The 13,967-nt window shown below is 41.2% G+C and overlaps 1 protein-coding gene across 2 annotated transcripts in view; it reads right to left on the bottom strand.

The window, feature by feature from the left end:
- Positions 1 to 13,967, bottom strand: part of Sbf2 (SET binding factor 2) — a 335,395-nt gene that overhangs the window by 320,716 nt on the left and 712 nt on the right. The window lies entirely within an intron of this gene.

Raw genomic sequence — 13,967 nt, 5'->3', positions numbered from 1 at the left:
TGCAGAAGGCCCTGGGTTCAATCCCAAGTACTACAAAAAAAAAAAAAAAAAAGAATAGGGAATCTCTATCTCTTCAGACATACTTTGGCCATCCATTATCCAAAAATCAGACTGATCCTTGGCCAGAATATGACAGCCAGGAAAGGAACCTTAGAGAGACCTGACAATAATGGAATTATCTGCTGGCCCTTATGTAGGGTCTAGATACTGTCAGACATGTTGAAGTATGACTTTTATCATATAGTAGCAGACAATAAAATCAGTAAGTTATACCTAACAAACTGGGCAACTGACTTAAAAATTATTCTCTGGCTTCATCAACCTTTCATTTTCACCATTTAGAAAAATCTTATTTCAGTGTTCCAGCCTTGCTTCAGCACTTCTCAGAAAATAAAGAGAAGATTATTTGGTTCAGGGAGACTGGGCCAAAATATTAAAGAAAGGTGTTGTTCTAAGATATCACTGAAAAAAACAACTGAAGCGCTGTTTCCCAAGCAGGGGCTTTCCTTACACTGTCAACTTTAGAGGACTGGGGTTTCGTGCAATTAAACCAGGAGGTGCCTTTACTGGTACTTAGAAACAAATTTACTGTAACAAGCTCTAAAGAGACAGACAGCACACTTTAAGATTTTGCAAATATAACAGAAAACAAATTATCAATATGTAAGCAAATATGCACCAGGAATGCCCAACAGAACCACACAGTTGAGTCGAAACTAAGTAGAAAAGCAGACTGAGCAGAGTTCAGTGGCACAGCACACCCTTAGTAAGGCCCTCGGTCCACCTCAGAACCAAAGGAAAGAACAGAAGAAGGTAAGGAAAGGAGAGCAGTTAAGCAAAGATTCTAACCACAGAACACAACAATTTAAGGGCTGAGCAGAATGGGTCAGTCAAAATCCAAGTCTACACAGAGATAGTCAAATGAGAGTGAACAGGTCATACAACTTGCTAGAGAGAAAAAAGGAGACTAGGCCACCAGTCTGCAATCAAAGGCATTAACCTGTTTTCCAGTAAGCTGCATTTTCCCAAGGTGTTACCTCACTAGTACTTAGAGCTGAGAAGGAATAATAAGGCTTTAAAAGTCTTTAGCAGCAATTCCCTAGACTAAAACAGTGTTTTACTTCCTGAAAGCTAATTCTGGTGGACATGATACCAATTTCTCCTAATTCTACTTACAGAATACAAAGCAAAAATATTCTATTTTTTGGAAATACTGAATATTAGATTAAGTTCTGTGTTTTTCTTTCCTAAGGTAGAATGTTCACCTTATGAAACTAAAGCCTGCTTTACTTAATGTCACTGTATTCACTGTTTTTCTATGGTTTAACAGTTGTCCTGGTTTGTTTCTCTGTTGCTGTGGTAAACACTGATCAAAGCAACTTTGGAAAGGGTTTATCTGGTTTACAATCCATTGAGGGAAGCCAGGGCAGGAACCAAAGCAGGGACTGAGGCAGAAACCATGAAGGAACAACACTCACTGGCTTGCTCAGTTAACTTTATTCTACATCCCAGGCTCACCTGCAGGAATTGTACCATCCACCTGCAGGAATGTACATCCACAATGGACTGGGCCCTCCTACATCAATTAGCAATTTTTAAAAAATGTCTGTATCCCCCCATGCCAATCTGATGGAAGCAATTCTTTAGTTAAGATTCCTTCCTCCCAGGTGAGTCAACCCGACAGCCCAAGTTAGCCATCATAACAGTCTTTGGCTATAGAAAAAAAAAAACAGGGCTGGTGATATAGCTCAGTGGGGTAGTGGAGTAAGGAGGAGGAATGGAAAGAGAGGGAGGGAGGAAGAGAGGGAGAGGAAAGAGAGAGAAATTGTGTGTTTTCTAGGTACAATCCCTAGTACAGGGGAAAAAAAAGAAGGGAAGAAGGGAGGAAAAGAAGAAAGAAAAGAATAAGGCAAAACAAAGCCTCCTAATCCTCCCCAACATCCAGGCCTGAGAATTGAACATGGGGCCTCAAACACACTAGACAGGTGCTTTACTACTGAGCTATGGTCACAGCCATTTTTCTATTTTTATTGTTTGTTTGAGATTAAGTTGCCCAGTCAGGCCTTGAATTCATTCTATAACTCACAAAAGCCTTGAACTTGCCATCTTCTAGCATCTGCCCCCAGATAGCTGGGATTATAGACATTGTACCATCAGGATGAACAAAGAAATTGTTTTTAAAGAAAGAAAGAGAAAAAGATTCAAACAAAGAAAGCCATGTGAAGAGAGGGCAAAAAATAGAATTATGGTGCCACAAATGGCAGAACACTGGGACCACCAGAAACTAGAAGAGATAAATATTCTTCCCTAGAAGCCCTCCTGACACCTAAATTTCAGAGCCACCCACCAAACTTATGCAAGAATAACCACATGTTGTTATTTGTTAGCCCCCAAATTTATGACATTTTGTTACAGCAGCCCCAAGGCTGGAAAACTAACTTGTAACTATTATGTAGAACATCATTAAGAAACAGAATTAAGTCTGGTGGTGATGGCCAATGCCTTTAACTCCAGATTTTAGGAAGCAGAGGCCAGCAGATCTGAGTTCCAGGACTACACAGAGAAACCCTATCTCAAAAACCCAAAATATAAAAAGTGAAAATAAAGTAAACTGAGATAAATAAAGTAATAAATAAATAATAAATAATAAATAAATAAATAAATAAATAATAAATAAATAAATAAATAAATAAATAAATAAATAAATAAATAAATAAAGTAAACATTTTTTAAAAATAAAGATTAGAAAAGCCAGGCATCTTGGTGCAAGCCTATAATTCCAGCAATTGAGGGAGGTGAAGGAAGGCGGATCTCTGGGAGTTCCAGGTGAGTCTGGTCTACAAAGTGAGTCCAGGACATGCAAGGTTACACAGAGAAACTCTGTCTCAAAAAAAGAAAAAATTACTTCCTTTTTATTTTCCTCTTAAAATAGAAAGTTTGCAAGTACTAGTGGCATCTACCTAGTGTGTTACAGGTCAGAGCAGGCTACAGAGATCCTGTCTCAAAAGAAAAAAGGAAGGAAGGAGGGGGGGAAGGAAGGGAGGAAGGAGGGAGGGAGGGAGGGAGGGAGGGAGGGAAGGAAGGAAGGAAGGAAGGAAGGAAGGAAGGAAGGAAGGAAGGAAGGAAGGAAGGAAGGAAGGCTGGCCACACTAGTACATGGAGCTGGTCTTTTTAAGTTTTAATAAAATACATTCAAAGTTTTCCAAACATACCTTCATACCTATCACAATGAGGTTTCTCACATGGGGGGTGTTTACTCAGCTAACCTCAATTCTTATCACTTCTTCTACCAATATTCTGCAATTTGGTTAATAAGATGACAATCAACTGAGAAAAGTCAGAGTTAAAAATGATCCTATATGCCAGGCAGTGGTGGCACATAACTTTAATCCCAGCGTTCAGGAGGCAGAGACAGGCAGATCTCTGAGTTTGAGACCAGTCTTGATTTACAGAGGAAGTTCCAGGATAGTCAGTGTTACATGGAGAAACCCTGGCTTGAGGAAACAAAGAAACAAAATAACCTGTATAAATTCTCAAAAAAAAAAAAAAAAAAAAAAAAAAAAAAAAAAGAGTTCATCATTCACTAGAATAAACTTGCAGTGCAGTTCATGATTTGCCATTCAATGATGGAGTTAAATACAAGAAAAAAATAGGAGGCCACAGGGAGGAGGGAGACTTGACTGTCTCCTCCTTATCTGTACATTGCATATAAATTGATCATCTGTACATTCAACCACAAAGACCTTCAATAACTGCTCCTCTCTACATCCTCAATTTGCTACCCATGACACTGAGAAACACTGCTTCACTATCTATGACCCTGGATCCTGATAACCCCATCCTGTCACCTTGTACCTATTTTGCCAGCATTAAACTGAAAACTCAGATTTATAGTGACTTAAACATGTTATTATTTATCATGTTAAAAACAAACAAAAACACAAAGGAGCTATCTAGATCTGCTGTAACAATCCTACTGTCAGTCATTAGCTACCCAAATTCTTTCTAGCTCTTTGCTCTGTTACTCCTACCCAAAATGACTGCTAGATCTCTAATCCTTTGCTTGCTTGCTTGCTTGCTTGCTTGCTTGCTTGCTTGCTTGCTTGCTTGCTTGCTTGCTTGCTTTGGGTTTCTCTGTGTAGGTTTCCTGGCTGTCCTAAAACTAGATCTATAGACCAGACTGGCCTTCAATGAAGAGATCCAAATGCCTCTGCCTCAACTCCCAAACTCTGGGATTAAAGGCCTGAGCCACCACCACCCAGCCAGGCTCCAGTCAGCTAAAGAAAAGCTGGGGATACACACCATTACATCCTTAGAACACTTTTGAAACATTATATTCATCATTCCATTTATAGTCAACTAATCCAGACATAGTCACATGATTATATCTGTTAAAAATGTAAAGAGAGCTGTAGATGGCTCAGTGATTAAGAGTACTTACTGCTCACCAGGTGGTGCATGTCTTTAATCCCAGCGCCTGGGAGGCAGAGGCAGGCAGATCTTTGTGAGTCTGAGGCCAGCCTGGTCTACAGAGTTCCAGAACAGCCAGGGCTACACACACAGAGAAACCCCATCTTGACGACCCTCCCCCCCCAAAAAAAAAGAAATCTAAAAAAAAAATTTAATTTGAAAACAATCTTTCTCTCTTCTGCATAGCCATGTAACTAGACAAAAATTAGGGCTCACATAACCTACAAGAAAAATAATATCTATTAGGGAGAGTTAAATGTCTCTTCCAAATTCACCAAATCCTTTTGCTGCCCCTCTTCTTTCATCCCCTAAGCAATGGTGTACCCTGAAGCCTGGGCCCTGGTCATTTATTCTCATCTCTGTGACAACATTCTGAAGACATCTACACAAATGCCACAGCTCTATCTGCACTAATGACTCCCAGATCTTCATGGTTAGTCTCCATTTGCACTACCTTTTCACACTTCACTTGGATGGTGATGATCACAATTCAGGGCATGACGTGGCTGTTACCATCTTAATGAAAGCAGCTATAATTACCCACAGAAGAGTCAGTGGAGCATCATTAGATCCTCAACTGAACTTACAACCACTTCCCTGCACCCTGCATGTAATGCTCAGTTATGCATTCTTTTCTTGCTGACAAAAAACTGGCTATTGATAACTGCTAAATAAATCTCTAATCTTCACCTGTCTTTACTCCTTGTCCATGTATTTGAATACCCAAGTAACAGTTCCATCTTGTTTAAAAACTGTCATATTTAACATGTCCAAAATAAACGCAATCATTTCTCCCCTTGCTTGAATTTATACACCAATTGCCCAGGTCAGAATCTTTGTTACTCTCAACTACTTTTCCTACTTCACCCCTCACAGTAATTTATCATGAAGCTTTACTAATTTCAGCTTTCTAATTCTAGCATCCACACCATTCTTTTCACAGCGAGTACTCCTGAGTTTCCTCACACTGATCCTTCTGTCTGCAGCTCACTGCCACTTGAGTCACAATTTTGTTAATTCTTGCTTCTTAAAAACTCTCATTTTCAAAGCCAGAGAGACGGCTCAGCAGGTGCCTGCAGCCACACCTAATGATCCGAGTTTAACCTCCAGAACATGCTTTGTAGGAGAGAAAACACTCCAGCAAGTTGTCCTCTCACCTCTAGACATATACCGTGGTGGACACACACACACATTCAGTCTAGAATACAGTATTTCACTTATGGAAGAACATACATTTTTGCTTATTTCACCTGCAATATACTGCTTGATACTTACAAAACATTTCGAATACTTTTTCTAATATACTGAAGCAGACTGCTTTTTAAAATATACACGACTGCAAGTGAATATCAAACCTAAAATTAACGTAGTTTAATAACATCTATATAAAGAATTTTGCCTGCAAATAATTATTGACCACACCTTATCTTAAGCTTTAGGACCTTCTACATGCTAGACAAGAGCTCTGTTACTAAACTACATCCCTAGGTAAATGGGTTATTTCTAAAACAGTAAAACAAAAAATAAGCATAAAGGAATATCACTCAAATTTACTTTGACAAATCTCAATAAAACTAAAACAAAGTAACAGAGTAAGAAAAGTAAAGGAAATTAAATAAGTAACTTTGTCTTTTAGAGACAAATTATACTTCCTAATTATTCTACCATCATCCAAATATAAAGTTGTAAAATAAAGGGTTTTTTTTTTTGGGGGGGGGGGGGCTAATGTATGTGTGTATATGAGTGTAGAGACCAGAAGTGGACATGGTGTCTTCTTCAATTACAGTCCAGCTTATGTCTTCACACACGGTTTCTCACAGAACCTGAAGCACACTGATTCAGCTAAACTATCTGGCCAGGAAGGTCCAGGAGTCTCTGCCTCCCCAGCACTTGGATTACAGATGCTATGTATCACTGAGCCTTGCTATTTTTATGTGGGTGCTAGGGATCAGGCCCTCATCACACAACAAACACTTACTTTACCAACTGAGCCATCTCACTATGCCCGAAAAATAGTTTTAAATAATGAATTATCAAACTATCATAAAAATCAGTGGTTTTTAAGCTATGATCTTGTAAGTGATAACAGCATAAAAAGCACAAAACTGAAGAAACAGTAAGTATTCAACAGTAATAAAGTCAATGAAGCTGAGCTTCAGAAATGATTCTATCATTAAAGAGTATGTTTTTACAAAATTGTATAGACTAAGAACTTCCTTATCAATGTTGAGAAAAATCAAGATACTTAAAGTATACTTTATTTTCTTTATGGTTTCTGGACTTTTTGTTTTTCAAGACAAGGTTTTTCTGTGTAGCCTTGGCTGTCCTAGACTCCCTACATAGACCAGGCTGGCCTTGAACTCACGGAGATCCACCTGCCTCTGCCTCTCTGAGTGCTGGGAATACAGGTGGGCTTCTGGAGGTTTTATGTTGATAAAGTTGTAGATATACCAACAGTTAAAGGGACAGCAGACACCATGGATCCCTTTACTTCATTTCCTTCACCAGACAAGCTGCATCCTTACAGTACAGAATCACTGTTAGGATGCTGGTATCATATAAGAAGCCACCATTCTTACTCAGATTTCCCCATTTTATGTGTGTGCACATACTAGCCCACACCTTTAACTGCAGTACTTGGAAAGAAGAAAGAAGTGGGTCTCTATGAGTGTCAGTGCCATCTACATTGATAATTCCAGGACATCGAGGGCTACATAGTAAGAGCTTGTCTCAGAAAAAGGAAAGAACAAGAAAAAAGAAAAGAAAGGAAAAAGAAAAAATGTAACTAAAAATATGTAACAGAAAGATGATCCCACAGATAAAGGCATGTGCTGTCTGGCCTCATGACTTAAGTTTAATTCCAGGAACACACATGCTAGAAGTAGAAAATCAACTCTGGAAAGTTGTCCTCTGATCTCCACATGCGTACATACACATATACAAACACTAAATAAAGGGAAAAATATTTTAATTAAAAATGACTCAACTAAAATTATTTTTAATGGCAAAGACACTTTAAAAATAACAGCAATAATACTGGTTGAACGATACCAGGAACACTCTGGTATTAAAACATACAGATTTCACATTATCATACATAAGTATATTATCACGCTCTGATTAACTTTTAGAAAAAGTTAAGTACTAAAACCATACTAACTTTTGAAGGCAGTTGTATAATAAAGGTTAGAAAATGTATTAGATTGATTCTTCCCTTGTAATTTAAATAAGTACATACACTTTGTAGATTTTCATCCTACACTGCTCAGGCAGTTTGGAAAACACGTTTACAGTTTCATATAAACTTAAACAGATACTTGCCCATGATCTAAGAATTTTTCTGTTTTAACCCAAGAAAATTAAAAACATGCCAATATTCAAAGATCTTGTCAAATATCTATTTTATTGAGAGTAACCAATCTGGAAATCTGGAAACATAAATATCCACCAACTGATGAATGAATGAACAAACTGTGTTTTACATCTCAATATAAGCAAACAATGTTATCTCCGAGGCTGGAGATGCAGCTCTATTGATAAGAGTGCTTGGTTAGCATATAGAATGCCCCAGATTCCATTTCTAGGACCACAGAAACTGGGCATGAGGATACACAACTATAATCATAGCACTGGAGATAGAGGCAGGAAGATGAGAATTTCATCTTGACTACATAAATTTGAGTTTAGCCTGAGCTACAGGGGAAAGAGGAAGAGAGGGAGAAGAGAAGAAGAGGAGAAGTGAGGAGGGAGGGGAGGAAAGGGAAGAGGAAGGGAAGGGATAAGGGAAAGGGAAAGGGAAGGGAAAGGAAAGGACAGCAATGAGTATAGCTCAGTGGTAGAGTACATGCTTAGCATGGGTGAGGCCCTGAGTTCAACACTCAGCACCAAAGGGAAAGGGGAGCAGTGCAAGGGTACAATTATACAACATGGGTTAATCTCAGTGTATGAATCTAAGTGGAAAATAAGCCAAACATTAAAAAAAAAAAAAAAAAAAAAAACAACTGTCTGATTCTATTTCTACGCCACTCTACAAACAACAAAATCATATAGACGGAAAGCAGATCTGTAATCAGAGAATAAGGAGAAAACAGACTGCAAAAGAGCGTAAGAGGACTTTCGTTTTGTTTTTCAAGACAGGACTTCTCTGTGTAGCCTTGGCTATTCTGGAATCTCTTTGTAGACCAAGCTGGCCTCGAACTCACAGAGATTCATTCGACTGCTTCTGCCTCCCTGAGTGCTGGAATTACAGGCATGCACTACCATGACCAGCTTTATAAGAGGGCTTTTTATAGGGAAGAAAATGTTTGATATCTTGATTGTGGTAGTGATTACACTAGTATATATAATTGCTTAAAACCACTGACATGTTTGCCTAATTTTTTTGCACATAAAGTATGCTTGAATAAACTACATAAATTATACAAAAATATAACAGAAAAAAGTATACATTTCATACTTCAGATTATAATTTATGCAACATTCTGGGTTTCATTTAAAAAAAACAGAAGGAAAGAAAGAAATCTTCCCTTTGTTGAGTGTGGGAGAAGAGTAGTCATAGTAGCCACAGGACAGAGGTGGGACTTGTAAAATCTCAAGCAAGCTTTGGGAAATAGAAAAGTCCATGTGGTCAGAGAATGGCCAAAGACAAACACATTGTTTCAGAAACTGTGGGTCAAAGCTGGAGGGACAAACTGGCCTGGAGCATTAAGATGCAAAGGGAGTGAGAGTGAAGATGCCTAAGAGCGGTCAGAGCATGAGCAGAACGAGAAGTGTGTCCACAGAAACCACCATAAGCACAAACGCATCAAGAGCACAAGCAAGTTGGGGAGACCCTGTGTGGTGGCATCCTAACATGGGTTCTTAGATCCAACAGGGCTGGAAGTAAGGGAGGAAGATATGAAACGAAGAAGTAGCCTCAGTAGGGAGAGAAAACAAGTCATTATAAACAACAGCAAAAAATAAACAAGATATGCATCTGTGTGTGAGTGCATGCGTGTGTGTAAAGCCTGATTTCTCACTGTTTGAGAAGACCATTACAACATGTAAAAGGCAAATGCTAGACTGCTGGGCTGAAGTCAGAGTACTGGATTAGTTCACAGTTTTTGATGTACAGAGACAGAAATATAGATATATGTGTATATCTGGATAAATATGTCCTCTAGCTCCAATCATGAAGAGAGTCTGGGAATACTTGTAACCCAAGAGTAATAAAGATGCTAGCAAAGAGAAACTAGCCTCCTCTGGGAGAAAGCAGGGATCTCCACAGGAATAGGTGGTTACAGGGCTGCACTTGCTTAGTGTGTAAGCAAGTCAGAGGCTTAACACCACAGAGGAGAAGAAATAGGTGTGCACATGTACACACCTACCTTAGGTCAAAAAGTAATGATGCTCAAAGAATGAGGGAAATAGGACCTGTCAAAAAGACACAGAAGGGACTGGAGAGATGGCTCAGAGGTTAAGAGCACAGGCTGCTCTTCAAAGGTCCTGAGTTCAATTCCCAGCAACCACACAGTGGCTCACAACCATCTACAATGAGATCTGCTACCCTCTTCTGGCCCGCAGGCATACATGCAGGCAGAACACTGTATAGATAATAAAAATTATTTTAAAAAAAAAGACACAGAAGCCGGATATATGAGCTCAAATGACAAAACAATTTAAACATCAAAATGAGCATCTATGTCCTCCCAAAATTCCTATGTTGAAGTCCTAAGACCCAGAGTAACAGAACTGCATGAGATCTTTGGGAGTTACTCAGGTCTTGGAGGTGAAGTCCCTATAAATAAAGAGATCCTATAAAATCACGTGGCCCGTTAGGCCACTAGCTTAAAGTGAGAACAGGACTGTAGACAAGCATGCCCCAACTAGACCTCATATTTTAACTTTAGACTTTCCAGAGTTTACAACTGTGAACAGTAAAGCCTTTGTTTATAAATCATTTGTCATGTAGCCCCAGCAGACTAAAACAAACAATAACAGTAGAGTCCACTACAGAAGGCACATACATCATGAATCCATATTGATGTAAGTGAATGGCAAATGCATTAACATTCTGATGGGAACCAAGACACAGTGTCAAGGTACTCATGGGGGTGCAGGGTATTAACTCTGCAGTAGAAACGCCTGGAAGACACTGAAAGTGAAAGTATGTACCACCTGACGAGACAGTGTGTGCCACTGTTATGCTACCCTTGCCCAAGCATATGTATCGATCCATGAGAGCACAGAGAGCTGAGAGACAGTCTACAAAAATAACTAACCTGGGATATTGGCCATATAGTACAGGATAACCATGGTACAACCCACAGACCCAAATAAACTAAGTAACATGGAGGGTTCAAGAGAGGATGCTTGAATCCCACTAAGAAGGGGAAATAAAATAGATACCACAGACATGGGAAGTGGAGTGAGAGAGGAAGTGGGTGGGAAAGGGGAGTGAAAAGAGGACCAGGAGGGGGGATCAGGTGTGGGGAAAGGGGGGATGGGAGTAAGAGGGCTAGGAGAAAAGGGAAATTGGTATTGGGGCATCTCTGAGACAAGATGAAGACCTGGAATTTTGGAGGTGCCTGAGAAGATATGGGGGTGACCCTGGCTGAGACTCCTAGCAGCAGGGATATTGAGACTAAAGTGGACACATCCTGTAGCCAGTGGAGAGAGGTAGACATCAATCAACTCACAAAACCCTTGACCCAAATTTGTCTGCCTACAAGATATTCACAGATAAAAGATGGAACAGAGATTGAAGAAATGGCCAACCAATGACTGGCACAACTTGAGACCCAACCCATGAGAGAGACCCAACTTGTGACACTATTTTTTTTTTTTAAGATTTGTTTTATTTATATGAATGCCCTGTTTTCACACACACCAGAAGAGGTAATTAGATTCCACTACAGATGGTCGTGAGCCACCATGTGGTTGCTGAGAATTGAACTCAAGACCTTTGGAAGAGCAGTCAGTGCTCTTGACCGCTGAGCCATCTCTCCAGCCCCGACACTATTAATAATACTCTGCTATGCTTGTAGCAGAGACCAGCCTGTCATCTGAGAGGCCTCATCCAGCAGATAATGGAAACAGTTGCAGAGACCCACAGCCAAACAAACATTAGGCAGAACTCAGGGAGTCTTGTGGAAGAGTCAGAGGAAGGATTGAAGGAGCTGGAAGGGTGGGTCACCACAAGAAGACCTACATAGCCAGCTAACCTGGGGCCATGAGGCCTCATAGAGACTGAACCACCAACAAAAGAACATGCCTGCACTAGTCCTAGATCCCCTCCACATAGGAAGCTGATGCGCTGCTTGTCCTCAAGTGGGTCCCCTAACAACTAGAGCAGGGGCCTTCTCTGACTTGGACTCTGTTGCCTCCCTTTGGATCCCATTTCCCTAGCGGGGCTGCTTTGTCTTGCCTCAAAGAGGAGGTACTTAATCCTGGTGTAACTTGATGTGCCAGAGTGGTTGGTTGGGGAGGGGGTGTATATGGGAAAAGTGGGTGGATGGGTGAGACTGGGAGGAGAGGAGGAGTGGGGTTGGGAGTGGGATGTAAAATGAACAAATAAATAAATTAATGAAGAAAAATGTAACTGACCCATAGTCATCAAAAGTGACAAGATCATGAAAAAGATGAGGGAACTGTTCCATATTGGAAGTGACTAAAGAGAACAAAACAATGCAACACTTAAATGTACCAACTTCTTTCGACAATTATGTGAGTAATAACAGTCAACAAAACCCAAATTAAATGGAATACTGTGTCAGCGTGAATTTCCTATTTTGATAGCTGCACTGTCATTATGTAGGACAATGTTCTTGTTTGTGTAAAATTGACACTAAACTATTCCAAGTGACAGGGCATAAGGTCAGCAGCTTCCTCTCAAAATGTCCAAAGTAAAACAGCAATTAACTGTGTACCATACTTGGAACCTTTTTCAAGTTTGTTATTGTTTCAAAATTGTTGTGGGGGAAGCTGGGCGTGGTCTTTAACCCCAGCACTTGGGAGGCAGGGGAAAGCAGATTATTAAGTTCAAGACCAGCCTGGTCTACATATGGAATCCCAGGACAGCCAGGGCTCTGTACAGAGAATTTGTCTCAAAAAACCAAAGTAAATAAAACTGTTGTAGGGGAAAGAACAATGTAACTAAAAACTGAATAAGATTAAAAATAAAACTTATTCTCCACACTGGCAGTCTGAGAAAGACTACGTCTTTAAGACTATGTCTGTAAGAGACTGAAAAGTGAAATGGCATGACATTTTGGAGCAGCAAGAAGATTCTCTAAATACAGCCCACTGTCTTTTTTTCATTGTGTGTGTGTTCATGACGCGGGTGAAGCATGCATACTAGGGAACACATAGGAAGGTCAGAAGACAACTCTGTGCAATCACTTCTAGCCTTCCACCCTTTCATGAATTCAGGGATCGAACTCAGGGGTCTCCAGGCTTGCCCAGCAAGAGCCTTTATCTGCTGAGCCATCTCACCGACCTGCAAGCGGTTCTCTTAAGTGACTTCAATTAGGTAGTAGTGAGAAAAATATGTGAAGGATCCCTTCTCCTAAACAAATTCTTAGGGATGGATAAATAATAAAAAGAGATGAGTAGAACAGTGGTACGTACCCTAGTGCTACCAACGACTAACAATCAGCAAAGCACATCCTAAGCACCCCCTGAGACAAGGAAGGGGCTGCAGGGCTGGTAGCTAAAATTCCTTCCAAGTGTAAAACTGGAATTACCCTGAAATAAAAGAGCTTTCCCAGCTCTACAGGCACCTTGTTATTACATGCCGCTTATCTATAAATAGCAACACAAAGAGATACAAATAGGAAAATAAGTTTGCGTGAGGCCTGTATATTCCTCGTTGTGCAAGTCCATCAAAGTAAAAACAGCAATGTATCTGGCAAACTGTTCCTTACGAAGAATTCTCTGACGAATAAAGAGATCAGTCAGAACACCTGAAAGCTAAGTGAGAGCACCTGCAGTGGTTGGCTGGCTGTCTTTACAGAGTCATTTCATTCTGCAATGCCGGCACATACGTCCTCAAACAATGTTCCTAGAAATGTTTCAAAATGCACGGATCCTGTGGCCTTTCCAAGTACCCGGCGTTCGTTCCACCGGGATGTCCAGGCTCCCCCACCCCACCCCACCCCACCCCACCCCCGAGGGCAGGCGGGAGGCAGCACCGGACTCTCTGCACTTCCTTTCCGGGAGGACGGCCCCCAGCGTCACTCACTCAGGATGCAGGGCACAAGTGTATCCCTAGGAACTCCGCACAGTGTGCTCCCGCCCTCCCAGCCCCGGCGGCACGAGGGCGCGGTCCCGGGGACCCGCAGCCTCCGCAGGAGCGCGTGGCGGGACGCGGGCAGGCTCTCCGGACCCGCCCGGCCCGCCAACCCCCAGCCGCAGCGCCGCGGCCTAGCCCCGCCACCGCCGGCCGGCGGGTCCCTCCGCACGCCCACCGCCAGCCAGGCTCGGCCGCGCCGCGAAGGCCGACACCCGTGGCCCGGCCG

This window comes from Psammomys obesus, unplaced genomic scaffold, assembly GCF_907164565.1.
Source record: "Psammomys obesus unplaced genomic scaffold, mPsaObe1.curated_primary_1811, whole genome shotgun sequence".
NCBI classification, from domain to species: Eukaryota; Metazoa; Chordata; class Mammalia; order Rodentia; family Muridae; genus Psammomys; species Psammomys obesus.
The sequence above is the reverse complement of the archived record's forward strand: the minus strand, read 5'-3'. Positions and strand labels throughout refer to the sequence as shown.